Here is a 26,425-nt window from a genome sequence, read left to right as displayed (position 1 = left end):
ACTGTGAGGGGTGGATAAGGGTTGGGATAATGAAAGCCAGTCTATTTCCCATTATTTTGGACAAAAGTTTTGTATCTAGATTTAGCAGATTGGGCGGTAGGATCCAGGGTCAGTAAAGTCTTTCCCTTTCCTAAGTATTAATTTAATATGAGCTTTAAAACCTGAGGGGAGGTATGAGTTGGAAGACTAGGGCTAGAATAGGGGAAATGATGTCCATAGAGAGTTTATAAATTCTGGTGTATATCCATCAGGGCCTGGGGCTTTACCGGCTGGTAAGGTTTTAATTGCGGAGATGATTTCGTTCATTGAGATCTGGGCATTTAATTGAGCAAGAAGCATGTCGTTAATGCTGGGGAGAGGGATCTTATCTGAAATGTCTTGTGCTTCGGCTTCGTCGATGGCATTGGGACCATAGAGGGAAGCGTAGAACCTTTCGAGTATGGCATTGATTTCTTTAGGTGAAGTAGCCAGATTGCCTAAAGAATCTTTCAAAGCAGTTATTTGAGTGGGATTATAGTGACCCTTGCAAAGGCGCGGTAGAAGTTTTCCAGCCTTTTTACCGTATTTGTAATATTGTAGGTCTTGGAGTGAATTGTGAATTTTTTCCTGTGCCGCTGCCCACAATTTGAACCGATTTTTGGCGGCTCGCCAGGTTTCCCTGTTTTCTGGAGAGTTGTGCTGTGTCAGTAGTGCTTGAGCTGTATGCAGGGCTGGATTAAGAGCATCATGGGCTTGGTGCTGAGGATTTTGAAGGGCCTTAAGGGCCGTGCCTTGGCATGCACCCAGAGGAGGAAGGGTGCAGCCATGCATGCCTAATTCAACATGGGATGCTGTCTCTGAAGCCCATAAACACATCCAAGCATCGGCAACTGTCCCTCCTTGTCCGGCCTTCGTTCTGTGTGGGGAGGTTCTGAGGGAGCTGCCTGGGGAAGCGAGCATAGAAGCCAGACTTCTGTGTTTACAAGTGACAGAAGAGCGGTAACAGTGAATATGGCCAACCCGGGGCCTATATAAAAGGTAGGGGCCTGGAGCTGCAGCTCCAATAGCCCCTATGTTAATCTGGCCCTGGCTGTATGTAGGGCTGACCTTGCTTCACTAAATTCCCTAGAGACTCTTTTTTGGTAAGCAAAGGCGTAGGAAATCATTTTACCCCGAAGTATGGCTTCTCCAGCTTTCCAGAGTAGGTTGGGGTTATCGTTGTGTTCCGAGTTGGTTGCTATGTAGTCAGCCCAGGTCTCGCTAATGACCTTTTGCAGATCCTGATCATGTGCCAGGTAAGACATAAAGCGCCAGACCTTGCCTGAATTATGAGCGGTGAAACCTGACAGTTCTACAGAGACTGGGACGTGGCCAGAGATGGCAATTTCATGTATGAAGGGATTTGTGGCGTACTCTGAAAGCATGGTGTTAGCTAAGATATAGTTAATTCTGGACAAGGTGTGGTGTGAGGGGAGAAAAAGGTGAATTCTCTCCTGTCTGGGTGAGTTAATCTCCATATATCAACTAGGTTGTGATAGAAGGGGTATTTAAGGGAGTGGAGCCGCGGGGAACGTCGATCGTGTAATTTGTCCTCCTGGCTATTAAAGGCTAAGTTAAAGTCACCTCCCACCAGGCGAGGGAAGTGGATGACAGGAGCTTGGAGAGATTTAAGGTGTTGGAAGAATTTTTTTGAAGGGAGTATTAGGGGCATAGACATTAGATAAAACCAATTCGCGTGTCAAGGTTTTCATTTTAGCTATATGGATTCGGCCCTCTTCATCAGTTTGTAGGGAGCGTATCTAGCAAGGGAATTGTTTATGGATGAAGAGAAGGATGCCAGATTTCCCTTTGATAGCTTGTGACCCAAAGACTTGTCCTACCCAGAGTTTGTGCATGCAGGCGAAGTCTGTCGTAGTCAAGTGTGTCTCCTGCAGTATCCTCACATCAGTTTTTTAACGATTAAGATGACGAAGGACCGCCATGCATTTTTGGGGCAAGCGTAGGCCCTTGAAGGCCCTTGACATTCCAGGAGACTACTTTCTATAAACTTTTGTCATGGGAGGGGGGGGGGGTCTATCTATCAGGTTTGGAGACGTTAAACAATAGGTGGGAGGTTGTATATGGCTCACTATTGGGAGATCTTCTACAAGTGAGAATCCTAACAAAGGGTTCTTGCATCTTAGAGAGGAGAAGTTAGGGGGGATTATGACCCAAAAGGGATCTGAGGGGAAGAACAAAAGGTACATACCCAGGGAAGCCTAGATTTTGCTTTTTTCCACATGTGATACACTCGCACCAGTGAACAGCGTTACCGGGGATCAAAGGCCTTCGTCCATGGCTATGGGGAGGGCTGCCCCTCAGGAATATCCCGGGAGGAAGATGCAGTTAGCGATGGCTCTGAGGTGCCCCCAGTCAGGGCCCTATGACCATCTTTGGTAACATTGTGGGTTGCTAATGAAGAGTACCTGTGGATGTGAAAACAAAAAAGATTAACAATGAACTGTAACAGTAAATGGAAGTTATTAGCTTAGAGGAACAAAAAGATACAAAAAGCTCAGCAAGAGCTGTAGTTGTAGAGTGTTTGGGGCTGAGTTAAAGTGTTAACGAGATTTTTAATGGCCTGAAGGCATTGGAAACTCTGAATTTCTTGAATGGGTCCTTCCTTGGGCTGAGCTAGTCTCTCGGATCTGTCACACCTTCGGAAGCTGATCAATTGGTAGTGTCCATAGGAATATGGAGGTAGGTTTGTAAATAGTGACAAGCCTCTTCTGGAAGGGAGAAGGATTTTTGGATTTCCTTAGGTGTCTGGGAAGCGGAGGGTAGCTGGATAAGCCAAGATGAATTTCACCCCCTTTGGTGCTTGACAGGTCGGCTGTAAAGCTTTCCTGCGGAGTGAGACTCATTGTGAGTAGTCCGCACAAAGAAGCAGCTTAAGGCCATCAAGTTGGAGAGATTTTGGATTCCGAAAGGATTTCAGGAGATTGACTCTATCCATATAATTCAGATAACTGACTATAATGGGCGAGAGGTGTGCCTGTCATTTGATGGGGCACCCAGGCGATGAGCCCTTGCCACTGTGCACGGTGAGGCAATTCCTAGGGCAGATGGGTTGTGTGCAGTGCAGATGTCATGCAGGGAATCAGCATTATAGGACTCTGGGAGCCCTATGACCCATAGATTGTTCCATCTGGAATGATTTTCAAGGTCATCTAGCTTGTCTAGTATATATTGCTGAGTATGTCTTGCCTGTTGCTGGACTTCATCTTCCAGGTCGATGCTCCAGCTCAGACAGGCATTTAGCCAGCTCTCCCAGCTCTTTCCTAAGCTGGGTGATTCCTGCTACAATAGCCCTGTCCACTGCTTCAGTAATCATAGGTGAGAGGAGGGCTGCAACAGCTTATGCCAGACCTACAACTTGTTCCTTTGGAAAAGCATGGGTTACAGGTCTCGGCAGGATATGGAGTGAAGGGCAGTGGAGCTGCGTCAGCCATATTGGCCTTGTGTGTGGCTGGTGGGGGGTGATCTGTGCGTGTGGATGTGCCCATAGCTGCAGGGCCGTGCACAACAAATTTATCCATACCCGGTGGTTCCGGAGGTGAGGCAGTGACAGTGGCAGGGTCAGATGTCATGCGCGGGCTGTGGGAAGCTGGTTTTCTATGAAGCTGTTCCCGGAGCTCCTTCACATGGGCCGCTTGATCCGGAAGTGTAAACATGTTATCTTTTTTATTGTGTGAATTATCTCACACAAATGTGTGTGTTTTTTTTTTTCTTTTGGTCCAATGTGTTTATACATTAATATCAATAAAAATGTATATATGTAAATGTTATATTTTGAACACGCAATGTATGACCATGACTATTGAATATGAACAAGCATGAAGTGTCACATATCAAAAAAAATCCACAATGTGTTTACATTGGATGTAATATCATGAGTGATGTCATGGTGTAATATATGCATATGAAATATTGGATGTAGAGTAAAACCTTGGATTAGGAGTAACTTGATTTGAGAGCATTTTGCAAGACAACCAACATTTATTTATAAAATTTGACTTGATAAACAAGCAATGTCTTGATATAAAAGTAGTGTCATGTCAAACCTGAGTATAAAAGAGAAGAGAAGCACCTCTAAGTGTAGCAATATGGTTACATTTAATGAAGGTACAGCATTTAGCAACTCACATGGTTGAAGATTGAAAGAGGCACATCTAAGGATACAGGCATCCAAGGTAAAGCTTTCAACATAGACCATACTACACACAGCCATCGGCGTCATCCCTTCCATACTGCACTCCACGAGCGATTCAAACCTCGTTTTCAGATCGCTCTACTGCAGGGTAGTCTTCCCGGTTACGACTGCAGACTGGCAGCGGTGAGACCCGATGGTACAGAGGATGGTCTATGTGGACAGCTTTACCATGGATGCCTGCATACTTAGATGTGCCTCTTTTATTCTCAGCCATGTGAGTTGCTAAATGTTGTACCTTCATTAAATGTAACCATATTGCTACACTTAGAGGCGCCTCTCTTCTCTTTTATACTCTGTCACTCCTGCTGGATTTTGCTTCAAATCCCCCTGTGGAGGCGCCATTTTTGATGGACATTTTATGGTTACACAACCTATCACATTGCTATAATCTTTTTATGTGGGCTATAAACTGAAGGACCTATGAATAAATGGTTGTGGAACAAATCATCTGAGTTTCCAATATTTCTTATGGGGAAATTTGCTTTGATATAAGAGTGCTTTGGATTACAAGCATTTTCTGGAACAAATTATGCTGGCAATCCAAGGTTTTACTTTACAGTAATTTCATGAGTGATGTCATGTTGTAATATGATGAGTAATGTGATATCATGAGTGATCTCACAGTACTTCCTTCTAGTACAGACGCTGGAACAGAGATGTTGCAGCTCTGTCCAGCATCTCTCTTCAGTAATATGTCACTGCTATAGTGATGTATTGCTGGCTAATTGTAGCCAGCAAATGATCACTATTGGATGCAATCTGTTTCTGCACAGCTGCATAGGGGTCTAGGGAAGTGTGTGAAAAAGTATAACAAAAGAAAAATATATGTACAGTTTAACCCCCAGGTTGCAACAATGACTATACTTAAGGATCTCAGTGACATTTGCACAAGCTTCAAATGTTCAGGCAATATCATTCCAATTTTTAGCAATTGAAAGCCTGTGAAAAAGTTGCAGTTGTGCTAATTTGTGCCCTCATCAATCCAACTTCCTAATGTTACGCTAACAATTTGCTCAGAACAATATTTTTTTCATCTGTGTTCATGTAGCATAGAAAGGGAAATAAAGCTCTCCTAAAATAAAATGCTACTTTAAGCTTAACCATTCTGCTACATTACATAAAAGTCTCACTAATGTAATAAAATTTGCCCAGCAGACTTTGTTGATTATATTTTATGGCAATTACATTGGGTTGCGCATATTGTGTAAACATTGCATTGGGAAATTTTACTGGAAAATTGAATTTTCCTCATATTATTTTTACTAGGTAAAGAAAGACTAAGGGCCCGTACACACAATAAGAAAATCTGTAGGGAAAATTCGTCCGACGACCGATCTGCCGATTTTCGGATTGTTAGTATGGTGCTTTCGACAGCCAACTCAGACTTTTCGGCTGACAAAATCCTGATGTGCAGGCTGTAAAATTTTTGTTGTCCGTAATACAACATCCGATTTTCGTCTCATTAGTACAGATTTCGACGGAAAAAAAATCTTAAGAGCAAGACTAGGCATGCTCAGAGAAGAAAGAAACATGAAAGAACACATACAAAGCAATCCAACACATGACATCACTTCTGAAGTAGAATTCTGTTGTACTGGAAAATTCGTATGAAAATAACCTCTTCACTTTCCACATCAGACTAGCATGCCACAAAAAACGGACGACAGATCGTTCGATAATCTGATCGTGTGTACGGGGCTTAAGACTGAAGGGGGGCCACCTGGTATTAAATCTTAAAAATTAGAATACAGAGAAAGGTTTGCAATACACAAATAGAACACCCTTCTGTTCGGTTCGCACCAGAACCCCTGAACAGAGAAAAAGTTCTGATCCGAACGGGAAAGTCTATGGGACACAAGCTTGAAAAATCAAAATATCCCATATTGAAGGCTTATATGCAAGTTATTGGCCATAAAAAGGCCCTTTGGGTCTGGTATGGATTTTAAGGGGAACCCCACGCCTAAATGTAAAAAAATAGCATGTGATCCCCCGCCAAGATCCCTTCCAGATCCTTATCTGACCAAGCAGCCCAGCAGGTCAGGAAAGGGGGGGGGGGCCCTCCTGAACCATACCAGGCCACATACTCTCAACATGGGGGGGATGCTTTGGAGCAGGGGGGCTCTGCCTCCCAAACCCAACAGCACCTTGTCCCGATGTTGATGGGGACAAGAGCCTCTTCCTAACAACTCTGGGCTGTGGTTGTAGGAGTCTGCAGGCAGGGGTCTTATCAGAATCTGGAAGCTCCCTTTAAAAAGGGGGCCCCCGGCTCCCTGCCACCCCCTATGTGAATGAGCATGGGGTACATAGTATCCCTACTCATTCAACAAAAAAGTGTAAATATAAATAAAAACAGGAGATAGTTTTTGACAATTCCTTTATTAAAAATAAAAAACAGTGTCCCCCCCAATGTAGATCCATCGTAAATCATGCCACCGCAGCCGCCACCACCGGACCCAAAAAAGAAAAAAACACTCCGCTGTCAACTAAGGCAAACCGCTGAAGGCCTGGTTTGCCGTTTCACAGTTCTTATATAGGTAAGAGCCGGGTTCCACTTGGCAAAGTCAGATGGTGGCACTGCCCCTTTGGAACATCACTGATCCAGCATGCACTGGGCGGTGGCATCACAAGGGGGGGCGGTGCCACCAAGTGATGGCACCAGGTGGCTTCGCCCCTTACTTATGAAAGTACTGTCAAACAGCAAACCAGGCATTCACTTGAGTTTTCTTTTTTTTTCTCTTTTTGGGTTGGCGAGGGCATTGGCATCGTAATTGATTATAGATCTACATCAGGGGACATTGTGTTTTTTTTTTTTGTTTTATTTTGTTTTTTTAATAAAGGAATTGTCAAAAACTGTTTCTGTGTTTTTATTACTTTTTGACACTTTTTTGGTGAATGGATAGGGGTACTGTTTACCCCCTACTCATTTGCATGGGGGGGGCTGGGATCATGGGCCCCCTGCTTAAAGCGGGCTTCCAAATTTTGATAAACCTCCCACCCACAGACCTCCACCACCAGGGACCAGGGGGGGGGTCACTTGCTCATCCCCCCTTTCCTAGCCTGCCAGGCTGCAAGCTCGGTTAAGGGTCTGGTATGCATTCTAGGAGGGAACCCACGCCATTTTATTTTTTAATTTTGACATAGGGTTCCCCCAAAATTCATACCAGACCCAAAGGGCTTGGTATGGATTGTGGGGGGGGGGGGGACACTCCTTTTTTTTTTTTTTTTTTTACTTTTTTATTGCCAGCAATGTTTTTTTTTTTTTTTTATTTAGCTGTCAGCAGGAAAGCCCATTGGCAGCTGATGACTCATCGTTCATTAAGGATGTGGTGGCCAGCTTTCCCGCCCCACTCCTTAACAACCAGATATTCACTGTGCTCTGATTGAGCAAAGCTGGTGCATTGCAGGGCGTTTAGAGGGGCAAACGCCCACTGAACGCCTTGCAAATTTGGGTGTTAGCCAAACAGGGCGAACAGGCGATATTCAGGCTGAACTTCTGCTTGGCCCGAACCGTTCGCCCATCTCCATTTGTAAGGTGCCATAGATAAAAACCCAAAATTTTATAAAAATGTATTTTGTTCCACTACATATTAAATATCAAATACATCACATATAGGAAAAAGTCTTTAGTGGTCAATACAACACATCTTATTTAGAAAACTACTGTACAATAAGGTTCAACTCATGTATAAATCAGTTGCATTCTAACCTCACTAAACTTTAATAAATCCATTCTGACAGTGGAAGGCCCTGCCACTGTGAAAATGGTTGGAAAAATTACACAGGATTCTCAAAAGTGCAGTTTGAGAAGCTGCAGCATTTGTTTTGTAAGCAGAGAAAACCGTGTTTCAAGTCTTCTCGGGGTTTGGTAGTTCTGGATCAGAATCTGTAGTTTCAAGTTACCAAAGTGTGTCCGGGATTTGCAGGACACCTGCAGCCTGTGTGAGTGCACAGGTGTGCAGGGACACTATAAGCCAGGTTTGAGAGTAGCTTGGAGCAGTTGGAGTTGCAGTTGCTGCTGTTTGGAGACAGAGCTCTCTCAACAGAGCTGGAAGTGCCTGCTGAAGACTGCATCCCTTGTGAGGAGGACTCCTTGCCCAAGGACTGGAAGAGTCAGGACAGCTATGCAGGTCTGGGAGGCCAATAAAGCTGAGAAGTCTAGCATGTCTAGGGGCTGGGGGGAATCTGGAAATCTCTAGGGAACTTTTACCCCCGATTTTCATCTTTCAGCACTGTTGCACTTTGAATGACAATTGCGCTGTCATGCTTTGCTGTACCCAACAAAAGAATGCCAATACCTGTAATTTCCTTGTTTACAGCTGTGATTGGAGACAGGTGATCACATGGGTGAAGAGCCTAGTCATCAGCTTTTTACTGAGATTGGTGATGTGCTTTGGCTTGGTATTTTCAGTGATCGGTTGTTTTGCTGAAGTTTGAAAATCCCCTGAGTAGGAATCTTTGCTGGAACTTTCACTTTGTTTTGTTTTTGTTTTCATTGGGCTGCCATGCCCTCAAAACTAAAATTCGGACTGATGTGGACTTAAAAAACACATCTACCACTGAGCTAACCAACTCCCATATCACTATGAGTATGGGAACATGTTGCTCAGACAACGTGGCCTGTACTGAGCAGATTTATATATAGGAAAGAAGGCTGGGAGGCGACCCAGGAAGGGATAGAAAAGAAAAAGGATATAAATCCACAGTAGAGCAAGCAACACCCATAGGTAAACAGAGAAGCCAGCAGTACATATGAAATGGAGTCACAGATCATCCACAAATCTGCAGTCTAGACCGTAACACATGGTCCAATGCACCAAAAAAAGTACCTGACTCATCTTTGTCCAACACAGAACACCACAATAACATTAGATGAGGACTTGGCCTCAAAGTAGATTTTCAGCCTAAAGGTAACTACTCTTCAAAATGCTTTCTCCCCTCTTTGAAAATCTATGCTGTCTAACCTGTGTAAGAAAGATGGAAATACGCATTTATTTTCAGCCCTCTCTGGTCCAGTCACGTAATCCCCTGTATTAGCCAGCACTGGCAACAGGGGAGAGGAGGGAGCACTCAACAGTGGCTCCTATGACCCATTGGTTGTATGCACTCCCTCCTCTTCTCTGCATCCCAGCTGGCTGACACAGATGAGCCAGATCACGTGATAAGACCGGAGTAGACTGAAAATAGGTAAGTATATACATCCTCCTTATAAAGGTTGGACAGCATAGTTGTTAGGAGGGTAGAGGCAGCATTTTTAAGACTAGTTACCTTTAGGCTGGGTTTCCTTAATGGCAAGCAAAATGTATAAAGGTATGGTGTTTCATTAAAATGTAAAAATTAAATTTAAAAACTGCTTTAAGTAAAAACATTTGATAAGTCACAAACTATGATATTATTATAGCAGCACTCAATAACATCAAAATACAAGTATAAATCCCATTAAACAATAATGTTGGCTGTACCTTTAAATCCTAAAAAAAATTGAGAATGAAAATATGTATATCAAATGGATGAAAAATAAAAATTGAATGAAAAAAAATTAAAGTGCAAATGTGTCAACACCTTCTGTGAAAATATTATTATAAAATAAAGTTTTAAATAGTCCATCCAAGTGACTAATCAACTCAAGGTGTCCGAGGAGCCAACCCCTTGAGAACGCACATTGGAAAGAAACACGTCGGGGCAGAGCATCATCGTGCACACTAGAGCTGGAAATAGTGGAACTGCATGGTCTCTGATTTGTATGAAAAATTACAAATTGGATTGTGTGAGCAAGTGATTTCCCCTATGTGAGGTTATCTGTTGATCTTGCCGGGGTAACGAGAGTGGATAAATGTGGAGAAATAGAGGTGATTCAACTGATATTGCCTGTTGGTGTGCCCTGTGGTTCCCCTGTCTTTGGATGCATTGACTGCGGCAGATCCCATGTACCTAAGAGCGCATTAAGACCACCTATAATTTGGGGGGCTTTGTGATTGGTAAGAGGCTGAATGTGGCAATGGTAGCAGAAATCCCCTTGGTCACCTTGAGTTGATTAGTCACTTGGACTTTTTAGGACTTTTTCTTTTATAATAATATTTTCACAGAAGGTGTTGACACATTTTCACCTTCATTTATTTTCACCCAATCTTTATTTTTCATTTATTTTATATGAAAAGGATCTTACTAATCATGTGTATTTTATGGACACAAGTATATAGTTCATATTTGGTAAAATTAGTTAGGTGGCATTGTTGCATCAGCTAAAACCCATGGATCCGCCAAAGAGCTTACGACTTAGATATATGAGGCCCGCAATCCCACTGAGAGGGTTTCTATCCTCGTGTTTGGCAGAATATGTCCTATTACAACATTATTCTGAGCTTTAAATGTTCAATTTGAAGTGGAGCTATCAGGGAAAATGACATACATCAGGTACGGTCATGGTTGAAGTACAACCATCTGTCCGCAGAGTCTATTATTTTCCTTCTGACTAAATTGATATTTTTAGTAATATTATGTCCTGGCATATGGTTGTTATAATGCCGTGTTATTTTCTCAGACTGATCGTTGAGGTCATTTCTGTTAATGCACATCTCTGTGCCTGAATGTTAATGTTCACTTTGACTTCATGCATTTCCAAGTTTGTCACCTTCTCTTACATTAAAAGACTAGTTATATTAGGTTAAAATCCCAAGTGTTCATTTTTTTGGAGAGAAGGCCTTAGTTTAGGCTTACATCCTTTTTTTTTCTATACTAGTATGTTTGTTACATAGTCTTATAGTAAAGATATGGTAAATCAATTTACAAAATAAAAAAAATGATAACCCAATAATAGTAAGAATAAAAAAAGCACCTTTCACTGCAATATTCACCTTAAACCGGAGCTGTTGATGCTATGAGGAAGGCTGCAAAAGCCAAAACATGTTAGCATCTATGAGGAAGGCTGCAAAAGACAAAACGTGTTAGCATCTAATGTATCATGCTTTACAACAAAGAATTTTATTTTCAAGCGCACTGCCAGTTGCCAGCTTTCATTTTATTAATCCTGAGCTGTTCCCTGCAATAATTCCTTTCGCTGCAACTTGGAGCTATTCACTGCAGTAAATTCTTCTGCCATTAGATGTCCCCGGCTGTGGCGTCTGCACACAGCCTGGACTCTGAATAGGTAGGAGGTTTGGATTTGTCGCTACCAAGGGTTTGAGATGAATCCTGTGGGTTCATGATTTGCAGTTCTGATAATATTATGTGTAGATCCATTGGGTGTACTTTTTAAAATCATATTGTACTGCATGGCTTTTAACTTTGGCTAGCAGTCTTAGATGGGCCGATTAGGTGGCTTTTGTTAAGCCAGCCCTCTCACTATAAAAGGGGGGACAGAAAGCAACCATAATGTCAGTTCATTGGAGGCAGTTGGAGGGAAAGGATGGGGAAATCTGAAAAACTGCATAGGAAGAGTTAGGAAACTGTACTTTAATTCTTATTGCTAACTCTTTCGGCAATTAATATAATTTTTCCTTTTTTTTTTTTTTTTATTATTGAAGACTTTCATAGCTTTCACTTTATTTTAAGGTTGATTTGAGATCAGCTACCACTTTTAGCTGCTGTACTGTCTATAGCAAACCTTTTTTATTTTTATTTTTTGCTGCAAAGCTTCCCTTTTTAAATCACTTTGTTTTTATTGTTTTTTTGTTTTTTAAAGGTTAGCATTTTTGTGTTTTCATTTCATACAATTTGTTTATAAGGTATTTTTTAAGTTTGGGATGCTCAAAGAACAGTATTGACTGGAACTAAGGGGCCAAGCCCAACCCCTGAAAAACAACCCCACACCATAATCCCCCCTCCACCAAATGATATAAACCAATGCAAAAAGCCAAAGAGGAGTTGAAGCTGTTATAGCTGCAAAGGGTGGGCCAACTCAATATTGAACCCTATGGACTAAGACTGGAATGCCATTATGTTGGGTGGGCCAACTCAATATTGAACCCTATGGACTAAGACTGGAATGCCATTAATGTGCGTGTAAAGGCAGGCTTCCCAATACTTTGGTAATGTCTATTCAATGCACCCCCTATCTCCATAATAAAAATAATAGTAAGGCAAACACTGGTTAGGCCTATTATACTTAATTAACAGTGTCCTGCTGCTGGTGGACTATTCAACATTGCGCTATCCTCTGCGGTTTTTTAATTCTTGTAGTGAAACCACTGCTCTTTCTCTCTAGTAAGTTTGGGCCTAGCCTTGATCATTAAAATTGTCCTGCTGCTGGCCCATTTTACACTGCCATGTCATTTGCAATCTCCTAATTCTTCTTTTTTTTTTTCAAACAAATTTTATAGAAGTTTTCAAGTTGTGCATAACAATAAAATAAATACTGCAGAGTATATCATAACAGAGTTGTAAAAACTAACAATCAACTTTTGGGAGGGAGGGTGTTTCCCCAGGTCCATCATATAGTGACATGAAACACCAGTGGTATATAAACACAGTAGGCTGAAACCAGGGGAGAGGAAGGATATGAAAGAGAGAGAAAAAGAGGGGGGGGATGAGCATGGAATGAAGAAGGTATGAGAGGTGGGGAGAAAAATGTGAAGGGGAGAATAGAAGAAGGGGGGGGGGGGTAAAGGGGATACCACAGGTTCAAGATATAACAGGCATAACTTTTGGATGTTTTTTTATGTCTGTAACCGAAGAGTAGGCTTTGAACAAAATCTAAAATAGTGCATAAACCATAGGGTTCAGTAGATAGTAAATATTACGAAGGCGCTAAGAGAAGTTTCATAAAACCTTTTCAGGGTTCGAACAAGGGTTATTAAGGGGCAGACGTCCAAAACATTAGTAGCAGTGGTAGTGGTGATGGATAAAGAGGAGAGGGGGTGATGGGGTGGCCTCTATGATATAGAGATATTATATTGAAACGGGTTCAAGGTGGATGCTCAGTTCAATGGTAAATGGAATTTAGAAAGATAGGAGTCCCATTTGGATGAAAATTATGAGGAGGACCCTGAGGAGAGTTGTATATCAAGTAGTTATTTTCCAAGTAATTTTTTTTTAGTTTCAATAGATTTTTATTAAGGTAAAAAAAAAAAACAAGCATGTATAAACACATAACCGTAGATCCATATACATAGGTTAAGAACTTTACATAAAATAACAGAAACAGAAACAGTCACAGTAGGTCATCTGCGGAATAACAGGGTTATCAGGACTTCTATCCAGAGCATCAACAATTATGCAAGAAGATTCTATCGATAGCTTAACAGCCACCGATGGGTACTTTGCTACCGGATATAGACATCTAAAATGGCTATACAGTAAATGACTCAACTGTCACCGTGTATTTGAATGATAGTATAGCAAATAATTCAAAAACCAAATATAGGAACTACCGCTATTTTCCAAGTAATTTTGATAATTCCATATGCACATCCAAGAGCGTGGGTGGGGTGGAGACTGTCCATTTCCTGAGAATGGCCCTTCTAGCCAACATGAAGCATGTAGAGACCCAGGCCTTGTGGTGGTTGAGTATCAATGATTGGTCCTTTGCTTGCCCCAAGGAAGGTCCATCTAGGTAAACAAATAAAAGCAGAAGTGGGTTACCAGTGGGGCGGAGGCCAGAAACTCAATCTCCTAATTTTTAGTGAAAGTGATAGAAATCGTCCAGTGGCAGAGCCGTTTAGCATCAGTGAGTACAGAGCTAGCATCTGTGAATTGATGGGCAATTAATATCTGCTGGTCAAAACAAGATTATAAAAAAGCATTTGTCCCTTCTAAAACTCCTCTTTTATGAAAATGCAATCAATGACTCTGATTGTGATTCTACTGCTGAGTAAAATGCTAGTTTGCCTGGTAGCCAGTGGAAGAGTAAGGACCACCCAACAATGGATCACCCAACAGGCACAACCCATGAGATATATCTGTATGGTATATACTGTATATCATTAGTGTCCCTTTCAATATTTTAAATGATGAGGAAAAACAAGGGATGCTTTGGAAAAATGTATTATCCATCTTAATTTTATTTCCTTTTTTTTTTTTTTTTTTTTTTTTTTCACGAAGAGAATGTAATCATAGTCAATAAACTACACAAGACAAACAAAACAATACAAAACAATACAATAAGAGAAATAAAAAGAAAAAAACATGGGTATGCAGAAACTCGATACAGAACTTGAACAGGTATCGTATAAACGTGGTCAAAAGTACAAGTAGTAGCTTATAAACAATATTGCCTAACTGTTAGTTCAGATACTGTCTCAGTAGGGCAAGTGCTGCCGAGCAGCAAACGAGCAGTAAACAAGGAACAAGGAAACAAAGCATCAACCTCAAGTGGCAGGAATATAGTATCGGCTATGGGTCCATATGTGCCAGTCTTTATGGAACTTAGCTCCTCGTGCAACTGAGTAAGCGTAGGCTTTTTCCAAAGAGTATTGGAGATTAACCAGCTTTACCACCTCCAGATGAGATGGGGCCACCGGTTGTTTCCAGTGTCTTGCAATGGATGTTCTAGCTGCAGTGAGAACATGGCAATATACCGTTCTCATATCTAGAGGGATACCATCCATCCCCAGAGAGAGAAGGGCCATTGCCGGATTGGGTTTGCGGAGGATCCCAGTGATGTCGGATAGAACTTCAAATACCTTTCTCCAGTAGCTTGTCAATCCCAAGCAGGACCAGAAAATATGTAGTAGTGTGCCTGGTCGGTCACAGTTGCGCCAACATAGTGGGCTATGGGTTGGGTATATTTTAGAAAGCCTGTAAGGCGTGAGATACCATCTGGTAATAATCTTTTGCGTCTGTTCCCAATGATTGACGCATTGGGAAGTATTGTAGGAAGACCGGATAGCTATTTGCCATTGCTTATCAGAGAATGTCAGTTGAAGTTCCTCCTCCCACTTAACCATGTGTGGAGTCTTCACAAAGTTAGTTTTGCACCCAAACATATTATAAAATAAGGATATACCTTTAGTGGGGACTGTCGGGTCCGTAAAAAATTTCCATACTGATACAGGGATGGAAGGGGCTGGCGGGGGAAATTTGCGTAGGAAGCTGGATATACTATTATATGTGTATGCAGCTTTGGCGGGCAAGGCAAACTCCTGTTGGAGCTCCTTGAATGGACGTAGGGATCGTCCTTGGTATAGTTGGGAAATCTGTAATATACCCGCGGACAAGAATTGGGCAACGGAAGAAAACGGAATCAGCACATTGAGTACCGCCATCGGGAAAGGAATTGTCAGGGTAGGAGTAACATGTGAGAAGTGGGTACACAGGAGTCTCCAGGACTGGATAGAAGCTCTAATCGTGGGGGGCAGGGAGGACAGGGTCAGGGGCCTCCATATGTCGGCTAGCAAGAGAAGGCTAAGGTCTGCCACGTTGGACAATGCAGCCTCCACTGGGATCCAGGGGAGAGATTGGGGGTTGGAAAACCAGTTACGGAGTTCATTCATATTAAGGATAACAGATTTACCAAAATTTACCTTGTAATACGACACTGCACTAAAATTTTGCAATATTTGATGTGCTGCAGGGAGGGACACGACAGGGTTCGTCAGGCTTAAGATGACGTCATCCGCAAATAATGTAATAACATGGCTATTATGACCCAGTTTAAAACCAGATACCAATGGATCTGTTCGGAGTGACTCAGCCAGGGGTTCAATCAATAAGTTAAAAATAAGGGGTGATAATGGGCATCCCTGCCTTGTCCCATTAGTAATGGAAAACGATTTGGACAGCGTCCCTGCCGAGAGCACTTTGGCCGATGGTGTGGAGTAGAGGGCTAAAATTGATGAAACGATAGGACCTGCGAACCCAAATTTATGTAGGACCGCCCGCATGTATTCCCAGTGCACTCGGTCAAACGCCTTCTCTGCATCTATGGATAGAAGCAGAGAAGGCGTTTTGTGTTTTTCAGCGTGGTGTAACAAGTTTATAACACGCCTCGTAGCATCAGGTGCCTGACGTCCCCTGACGAACCCCATCTGATCGCCCCCGAGTAGTGAAGGCAGAAATTGCGCCAGGCGGTTAGCTACGAGCTTGGCATAAAGCTTAACATCATTGTTTAAAAGCGAAATTGGTCTAAAGTTGGCAGGGGTAGTGGGGGGTTTACCAGGTTTGGGGAGGGTGGTGATGTTGGCCTGTAACATCTCGCTTGGGAAGTGTCCTCGAGCTGTTGCTTCAGCGAAAACATTAAGTAGGTGCGGGGAAAGTATTTCTTGTAGGGATCGTAGGTATTCATTGGTTAAACCATCGGGGCCCGGCGATTTGTTCATGGGAAGGGAACGAAACGTCTTGGTAAGCTCCTGTAATGTAAAGGGACTGTTTAGATAGGAAAGAGCTTCACTCGAGATAGTTGGCAATTGCAGGCGCTGGAGAAACGCCTGAATGCCCTCATTCGTGGGTTGGGGGGTGGAGGGGTCTGAGCTAAGATTGTATAAGGTGGCATAGTAGTCAGCAAATGCGTCTGCTATTTTTTGGGGGTGTGTTAATTTTTGATCATTGTGCGGATGGAAGATGTGATCTATTTTGGTCCTAGTCCGTTTGGCCTTAAGTCTGGAGGCCAAAAATTTCCCAGCCTTGTTGTGTGACGTATAGTATCGTAAACGAAGGCGTGCCAGCATGATATCATGTTTTTCTGTCAGGAGCCTACGTAGATCCAGTCTAAGGGAGGAAAGTCGGGTAGCATTAGTGGCAGAGGGAGCCTTTTTGTTGGAATCATCTAGGTCCTTTATTTGGGTAGTCAGTTCAGTGAAGCGAAGTTGAAACTTCTTCTTCAACCTGGAGCCCATTTGAATAAGTAGGCCTCTAGCGAACGCTTTATGAGCGTTCCATAGAGTGAAGGGGTCCATGTCAGGAGTGGCATTGATATTGAAAAATTCTCGCAGTCGGGTTTGTAAATGTGTGAGGGAGTCTGGGTCTGAAAGAATAGAATTATTACACCTCCAAATGAATGTGGTCGGGGAAACAGGTTTGAATGACAAGGACATATGAATGGCAGCGTGATCCGACCAAGTAATGGGGGAGATAGACGTATGTAGGACATGGGGGACAGTTGAGGTGTCTACCAGAAACATATCAATCCTTGTGTAAGAATTATGGACGGCCGAGAAGAAGGAATAGTCCCTCTCCTCAGCGTGTTGGTAGCGCCACACGTCGTGGAGTCCCTCGGAGTGGATAAGGGATGCAAGGGATGGCGTGGATGGACTCCTCTTAGAGGACGAGTCCACGGCGTGGTCCGCCACCAAATTGAAGTCTCCACACACGATTAGTCTGCCCGTTTTGATTTTGTTGACCTTACAGCAAAGCTTGCGCATGAACCTCAATTGGTGTACATTGGGAGCATAGGCATTAACCAAGGTATACATACAACCATCTATGGTACAGTTAATGATTAGATATCGCCCCTCGATGTCCTGCACCACCTTGGAGTAGGTGAAGGACACCGAGTCGCGGACAGCCACCATCACCCCCCTCTTCTTCTCAGAGGCCGAAGCCTGGAAAATGTGTGGGAAGTTCTGGTGCGTACATTTGGGAATATGTCCCTGTTTGAAGTGCGTCTCCTGTATAGCCAGGATATCTACTTTGTGTGTCTGAGCCTCCCTCCACATGGAGAAGCGCTTCACCGGGTGATTCAAACCCTTAACATTAAGGGACAGCAAATTTAAAGACATCATAGCATTAGCATGGGAACCAAAATATTGTGTACATCACTGCAGTGGGAAAAAGAGATCTCAATAGCGTGTAGAGAGGCTAGCAGCTGAGGCGTAAACTCACGGTACCATGTTGACTCAGCGAACGCATATGTCCGACATTGTCCATGTAACAGCAGGCATGGAAGAGTAGAATGTCCAACTTGGTGGTGGAAAGTAGCCGCATCCGAACGATGCACTTGGAGGTTGATCCATGGGTCGGTAAAGAGTCCTGTTCTGTAAAACGACAAGTGACAGGAAAAAAAAGAGAAAAAGAGAAAAAACACAACAAACAAAACACATAGGAGATAAAAAGGCATGACCCTGACGGGTCAAAGGCGCAGAATTAACTGCGATGGCGGTGGGGTAAGGAGCACGGTGGTGAGTGCTACTAAAGGCAGGAGGGTCAGGCGCACCCAGCTAATGTTCACATAGCCATCCTCACTTGTTATGGCGTGAGGACTTGGAGGGTCCGGGGACAACATGCCATTCCTGTTGAAGGCGAGAAGGTGGGGGCCCCGCAGTTGGGCGTTGCTGGTCCGTCGGTTCAGGGATGACGTTCCACTGTCGGAGGAGGCGGATGCCTTGGTCCACGGAGACTATGTGAGAAGTAGAACCTTGGTGGGTCACACAGAGCTTCGCTGGGTACTTCCACTTATACATGATCTTGTTGTTCCGTAATGCTTTCGTGATGGAGTTGAGGTTCCTTCGGAGTTGGAGGGTATATTGGGAATAGTCTGGCATGACTTGTAGTGGTATTGCTTGCTCAGGGAGGCGATCTTTGCGACGGAAGGCTTCTAGAATCCGTTCCTTTGCCTGGAAGAAATGGATCCGCAACAAAACGTCACGTGGAATCTCTTGTGGAAGGAATGAGGGCTTAGGGATCCGATGGATGCGATCTATTGTGAGATCTGCATTGGAAAGATCAGGCACTGCTTTTTGGAATAAGTCCTTTACATATAAGGGCAATTGGGCTGGAAGAACTGATTCTGGTATGCCCCTGATCTTCAGATTGTTGCGTCTCGAACGGTCCTCGAGATCTGCAAGTTTTGCCTGTATGTGACGGATGTCTTCCTGATGGGAGGTGTGGGCATCTACCATAGTATTGTAAGAGACGGTAAATTCTTCCATTCTTGTTTCAACAGCATTGACTCTATCCCCCATGCCATGCAATTCTTTATGGCAATAAGATATGGAGGCAAGGATATTTGTTTGCATAGAGGTGTGAAGCATGGAAAGCATGTCCTTTAAACTGGTGTCAGATACAGGCTGCCCAGTTGTAACTAGGTTGGCAAAAGGATCAGGAGGAGGGGTGTAGGCCCAAGGTGTACAGGGCGCAGTGCTGGGGTTGCTCACCTCCATGGATGCCAGATCGAGAGGCGGTGGGCTGTCTTCCCTTCTGGGCCTGGACTTGGCCGGGCTTTGGGTGGAAGGAGTCGAGGGAGAGGAGTCTGTGGACCTCTCAGACCTCATCAGCGCGGGTATCTCCGTTCGTGCGGCGGGATCGCTCCGGGTGACGTCATCCGCCGGCGACTCTGCCCCTAGAGGGCGAGGCGGCTGGTGATTCGAGCGGTCTCCGGCGCCATGTTGCCGAAGACCGTGAGACGCCGGGAGGAAAAAGTCCGAGAGTTTCCGGACGGTGGGTGCCGCCGTTCGTCTCCTAGCCATCGTGGCTGTGTGGAGCAGGTGTTCCCCTACCAGGATCGGGGTAGTTGTTGTCCGTGAGGACGCTGTGATGGGCCGTAGTTATAGTAGAAGCCGGATGCCGCCTGGAGCTCTCAACCTATGCGGCCATCTTGCTCGGCGGTCGCCACGCCCCCCATTTTATTTCCTTTTTTAAGTGAAAATATAATGTATGTGTAATGAGCACAAATTTTGAGTTATTATCCTATATTATCCTATCCAGGATGAGACTGTATGTCAAACACAAAACCCTGTAAAAAACACAACAAAAACTGATGCAAATGTGATTTTTTTCTTTTTATGTGTTATGTTTCCATTACAGTCTAAGGTGAAAAAAAATTGCATTAATGCTGCATCAAAAGAAGCACCTGCACCTTTTCAAAAATCACACTGTACCTTGTTGCATCGATGTGAATTTGCACCAAAGAGAATAAAATGATTTCTAATTTTGTTCATTGCAGGGCAACCGCAGATGCAGGAAAAATCACACTAGTGTGAATGGGACCTTAGGGTGGAGATAAATGCAAAGTACACTAATGTTGAACCCTCATTTCCCAATTAAAAGCAATCAGTAAAACAAAAAAATTAAATAAAAATCCTTACTTACTTACATTTCAGCTTACAGTCGCCTTCTGTAGGTGTTAGGGACTTTGCTAGGTCTCTTCAAAGGAATCCTGTAAAAGCTAAGGATCCAGGATTCCAAATCTCAGATTAAAGAATATGCTAAAGCACGAGCTTGTAGTAGTAAGTCACATTCAACTGGATTTGTGCCACAATGTTGAAGACTTTTGCAAATTATCGAGGCTGCTTTTTCAGATCTAATGAGTTTTAGGAATACGAGGTCTGTCCGGAAAGTATTCAGCCATGTAATATGAAAAATAGAGACATTTACTGAAAAAGATACAAGAATCAAGAAACACTGTACATAGGACCATCATGCCTCAGTCCCCTTCAAAGTGGGCCCTTGAGACCTCACACAGTTCTTCCAGCATCTCTTCCACAAGATCCTGCCTCCAAATCTTGGACAAGGTAGTATTTGGAATCCCCAGACCTTTGGTTCTCGCACTGTCAGCCACTGATCTTTGTTGATTGCAGCCCATACAGGATTAACATTCTCAGGTGTTCTGTGCAGGCCAGGAAAGGAGCTTGTCTCAGCTCCAAACAATGGTTGAGCAAAGGATGCATCCCTTGAAGCCTCACATCGATGCAGACCCACTGGTATGGTAATGAATGGCAGTCTCAGCCTGTGAACCCAACGCATTTCACTCCGCCCCTCAGAGCTTAAAGTATATCTAAAGATAAAACTTTCTGTTTAATTTTGGATAAAGTACAGAGGGTATAGAACGTTGTTAGTTTTTATTGCTGTCTGTGCCCCTGTTCACCTTCTCTGTTTGTCCTGTTTACCATCATGATTAAAAGTGAAAGTAAAACAAAACTCCACATTTTGGGTTACCCCAGAAAAGTATTAGAGGAAAAATCTTTCAATAGGGACACTGGTTCTGATGACCTGGGGGGCCGTAAGAAATTCCTTTGATTAGCAGGGATTTCACCTCACTTCCTGTTTGGCTAGGAGACAGGAAGTGAATTGAAATCTTCTAATAGAACACAGAAAAAAAGTTTTGCCTATAGTTCTGCTTTAATTATAGGGATGGAGACTCCAAGAAGGGAAGGGGGGGGGGGGGGTTTGGTTAAATATATCATCGGCTGCCAATCAATGAAAAATAAATGTTAGGTGTGCATGGGGCTGGTCACAAGAATCCATGTATGAGAAAAAACACACATTTTACGTTTTTTGGCTATACTTTAAGTGCTTTTTGATGTTTTTGGATGATTTTTTTTTTTCAGCGCACTAGCTATTATGGTCTTTTTTGTGATCTGTGTGCAGTTGTTCACGCAAGTGCATTCCAGCGGCCAGCCCCATGCACATCTGGCATTTATTTTCCACTGATTGGCAGCCGATGATGTATTTAACTGCCCCCCTGCTTGAAGTCTCCTTCCCCATGATTAGGCTCCGGGAGGCAGAGTGAAACGCATTGGCAGTGCGGCCTGGTTGAGACTGTCATTCATTTCAAAACAAGTGGGTCTGCACTCTGCATTGATGTGTGACTTCATGGGATCCATCCTTTGCTCAACCCTTTTATTTGCACTGCAATCACTGCATTATCCTTGAAAGCCTTCTGAATCATCCAAATAGTTTCTGCAGAGGAATGTTCAAGCTTAAAACGGAGTTCCGGCCACAAAATCGGCATAACCGATTTTGTGGCCATCCGCTTGCTTTTCTTCACCTGAAAAGGAAATGGATAGTTAGGATTTTTTTTTTTTTTACTTACCTTGTAATTGTAGAACGATATACTCACCTGTCTTCCACTTCCTCCCTCGGCGGCCGCGGCCCAAGTCGTCACTTCCGGTTTGCAATGATTCCTGGGAGCTGAACGTCATCGCTCCCAGGAATCAATGCGACGGCACCGGCCCCGCTCGTCACGGGCCGGTGAAGGCGCATTCTGGGAGAAGAAGACACGGAAGAGGACGCAGAAGAGGATCACGCTGGCTTCAGCTGCCCACAACAGAGATGGCAACGCTGGAGAAGAAATTTTATAAGTGAGTATTTCTTCTTGCAGGTAAGTGCGAACCGGGACAGATCAGAGGCTAGCCATTGTGGAATGTACTAGCCCTGACTGTCCCGGGGGTATGTTTATTGAATTTTTTTTTTTTTTTTTGTGGCCGGAACTCCGCTTTAACACAAAATTTGTTGCCGATTAGTTGCTCTAATCGCTCAGTCATTTTGAATGCATAGGCCACACAGTACACATGCTCACTCAATGGCGCCTAGCACCCCCACTGACTAGTACAGTCAAGTCGTCATTCTCACGTATGCACATTCCAGTCCACTCTCCTTGGCTGCAAGTTACATCGATGTTGCGCAAACCGCTCTCATTATGAACCCCTAGGAGCTGACAGTACTCAAATATACGACCTCTCGGGGGGTGGGCCTTGGCGCAGAGTGGCCACATATTTTCTACTAATTAGCAGACACAGCTGTGCCTGGAGCGCTTCCGGCATAGTTACCGGTGGCTAACAGAAAGCTCTCGATTGCTTCTTGCGATGGGGAGCTTTACAGTCATGTGATCGCCATGACAGCCAATCACAGCGGTCACATGATCATAAACCCTGCCCCGCGGCATCTGAAACTCTTAAAGGGCTGGGAGGTACCATCGCAAAGGGGTTAACAAAGGCTGGACTTTTTCTGCACAGACCTCATATATCCGAGCATATATAGATTGGTAGCGCAATCACCTTAATTCAACCATCATGGAACGATGGCAGATGTTGAGTGCTCAGTAAGAAAATGTGAGGTGCACACGAGTGCATTCCTATAGGATTTGGATTCTTCAAATCAATAAATCAAGAATCACAATATTCTCAATTTATCAGGTATATGTTGTTTGTGAATATGTTATAAATTTGTTAGTGTCCAATTTGTTGAGACCTTTAAAATTAGGTGTTATTTTACGTGTCACACTAATATAATTATACATGCTTCTGTTAGGTGAGATATTAATTTAAGGTGCTAGCTGTTTAGGGTTTTTTCGTTTGTTCATCAATAGTAATGCAGAAGGATTTCTATGGTTCTGTAATTATCAAAGCATTTAGCGTCAAGCTAAAATAATTTCTAGAAAATCCAATTTGCTTATCTTTACTTCTCATGAACCAAATTCAAATAACCACCCTTTGTAACCCATGACCAGAGCCCGTAATTAGAGCCTCCCATTGTTCTCCAACAAACACTAGGAAAATTTTGTTAGAAAATTGTACATACAAATAAATATTAATCTCTCCTCCTTGAAAGCCGTGTCTTTTTCTAAACTAAGTTGATGAAAGTACAAAATAAACACTTTCTTTGAGACGGAAAACCTTGAGTTGAAATGTAATCTAATCGGACTTGTTTTCTGAATGTTGCATTTGTATTTAAATTTTAATACTGAGCATTGTAAAACTTGCATATGTAAGTTATACGACATAAAATGCCCACAGCAGCCGGCGAGTGGAGATGATTGAACCAGACAATTTAAAATTCAGCAGCCAAGTTTCCTCCCTGACTCATGATATTCCATAAAGCAGCCACTAAAATGTCACAATGACTTATCCGTGTTGTTGTAGAAAATTTCCCTGCGAGAGAAGAGCGTGTTTAGGGGAGTGAGAGAAATATTCCTCTGGCGTGGAAATACCCGGCATCACTTTATCTTTGTTTCAAGACTCTTTTACTGTATTTCCACAATTGCTATGGCATTCTGCAAACTTTTAAGGAAAACTCAAATAAAATAGCAGTTTGCTAAAAAAATGTATGTAACATACTATATATATATTTGCTATACCAGATAGTTCCCCCAACAGGGGATTGCATGGAAGCTTTACAACTAGGGTTGAGCGAACACCTAGATGTCCGTGTTCGACGGGTTCGGCCGAACTTTAAAAAAAAGTCCGGGTCCGTGTCCCGGACTTTTACCGAACTTTTCCTGGACACCGAACCCCATTGAAGTCAATGGGGACCCGAACTTTAAGGCACTAAAATGGCTCTAAAACACCAAAGGAAAGGGCTAGAGTGCTGCAAATGGCAGCAAAACGTAATTAAGAGCATGGCAAGTGCTCTGCAAACAAATGTGGATAGGGAAATAACTTAAAACAACAAAAAAAAAACAGAAAAATAAAACAATGTTCTTCTTCATCTCTGAAGGACGAGGCCCATATGGAGTAGGAGGGAGGTTGAGGTGGTGGTGGATGTGGCGGTGACATAGGCGTGCGCACAGGGTGTGCTGGGTGTGCCTGGGCACACCCTAATCACCTAGGGCACATAGCATTGCCAGTGAGGAGATGGGAAAGATCTCCCTGGGACCTGCTCTGCTCTATTTCTCCTTGCCTACAGGTACATGGCCCCGATACATTACTCTCCCTGCTGGCAAACACATGCATGTGTATTTCAACTTTGGGGTGCACACCTTAATGCAATAGGCTGCGCACACCTATGGGCGGTGTAGGTGGAAGCGGCGGTGGAGGAGGACCAGGGCCGGATTAACAGCATCATGGGCTTGGTGCTGAGGATTTTGAAGGGCCTTAAGGGCCGTGCCTTGCCATGCACCCAGAGGAGGAAGGGTGCAGCCATGCATGCCTAATTCAACATGGGATGCTGTCTCTGAAGCCCATAAACACATCCATGCATCGCCAACTGTCCCTCCTTGTCCGGCCTTCACGCTGTGTGGGGAGGTTCTGAGGGTGCTGCCTGGGGAAGCGAGCATAGAAGCCAGACTTCTGTGTTTACAAGTGACAGAAGAGCGGTAACAGTGAATATGGCCAACCCGGGGCCTATATAAAAGGTAGGGGCCTGGAGCTGCAGCTCCAATAGCCCCTACATTAATCTGGCCCTGAGGAGGAGGACGAGGTAGCCAACACTGCTTCTTTTCAAAAATTTTAAATGAGGGTACACCCCAAAAGAGTGAGAAAGAGCAAAAATGGAACAATGGGTGGGTAAGGTCGGTATCCATTGCTATTCTGCATAAGGTACGGAAAAGTCCCGTGGGATCCATGCCTGGTTCATTTTAATGAACGTGAGCTTGTCCACATTGTCTCTGGACAGGCGGCTGCGCTTGTCTGTTATAACGCCCCCAGCCGTGCTAAATACCCGTTCAGATAATACACTGGCTGCAGGGCACGCCAGCACCTCCAAGGCGTAAAGGGCAAGCTCAAGCCATGTGCCCAATTTGGAGACCCAGAAGTTGAAGGGGGCAGACCCGTCATTCACTACATGTAGGCGTGTGCACACATACTGCTCCACCATGTTGGTAAAATGCTGCCTCCTGCTAAGACGTTCCATCTGAGCTGCTGGTGCTGCTGTTTGTTGTGGCGTGCTGACAAAGCTTTTCCACATTTCGGCCATGCTAACCCTGCCTTCTGAGGTGCTGGCGGTGCCCTGGTTGCGTTGGCGACCTCCTCCTCCTCCTCCTCTGCCTTGTGCTTCCACTGTGGCCCCGCTGTCAGATGGGAATGCCAGCAGCATGGCGTCTACCAGCGTGCGCTTGTACTCGCGCATCTTGCGATCGCGCTCCAGTGAGTGAATTAAGGACGGTACGTTGTCCTTGTAACGGGGATCCAGCAGCGTGGCCACCCAGTAATCAGCACAAGTTAGAATGTGGGCAACTCGGCGGTCGTTGTGGAGACACTGCAGCATGTAATCGCTCATGTGTGCCAGGCTGCCCAGAGGCAACGAAAGGCTGTCCTCTGTGGGAGGTGTATCGTCCGTGTCCTCTGTATCCCCCCAGCCACGCACCAGTGATGGCCATGAGCTGGCCTGGGTGCCACCCTGCTGTGAACATGGTTCCATCTCCTCCTCCAGCTCCTCCTCCTCCTCATCCTCCTCATCCTCCAGAACTGTGCCCCTGCTGGACAATTGCGTCCCTGGCGTTTGCGTGTGCAGGAACCCACCCTCGGAGCCCCTTGCGAATGACTGCCCTGAAAGCCTTGGAAATGTTACCTCTTCATCCTCCTCCTCCTCCTCATCCTGTGCCACATCCTCTTCCATCATCGCCCGAATTGTTTTTTCAAGGAGGCATAGAAGTGGGATAGTTAAGCTGAGAACGGCGTCATTGCCACTGGCCATGTTGGTGGAGTACTCAAAACAGCGCAACAAGGCACACAGGTCTCGCATGGAGGCCCAGTTAAATTAAATAGCGGAATAGAAAATATGATCCAAAAAAAGTGTATGTATATCACACGTACACAACCACACTGGGCCCCAATTACTATTGTTTGTACCCCTAAAAGGCTAGATGAGGAGTAGGGGGAGTATGGAACA

Source organism: Pelophylax lessonae (genome assembly GCF_965119305.1).
Source record: "Pelophylax lessonae genome assembly, chromosome: 1".
NCBI classification, from domain to species: domain Eukaryota; kingdom Metazoa; phylum Chordata; class Amphibia; order Anura; family Ranidae; genus Pelophylax; species Pelophylax lessonae.
The sequence above is the reverse complement of the archived record's forward strand: the minus strand, read 5'-3'. Positions refer to the sequence as shown.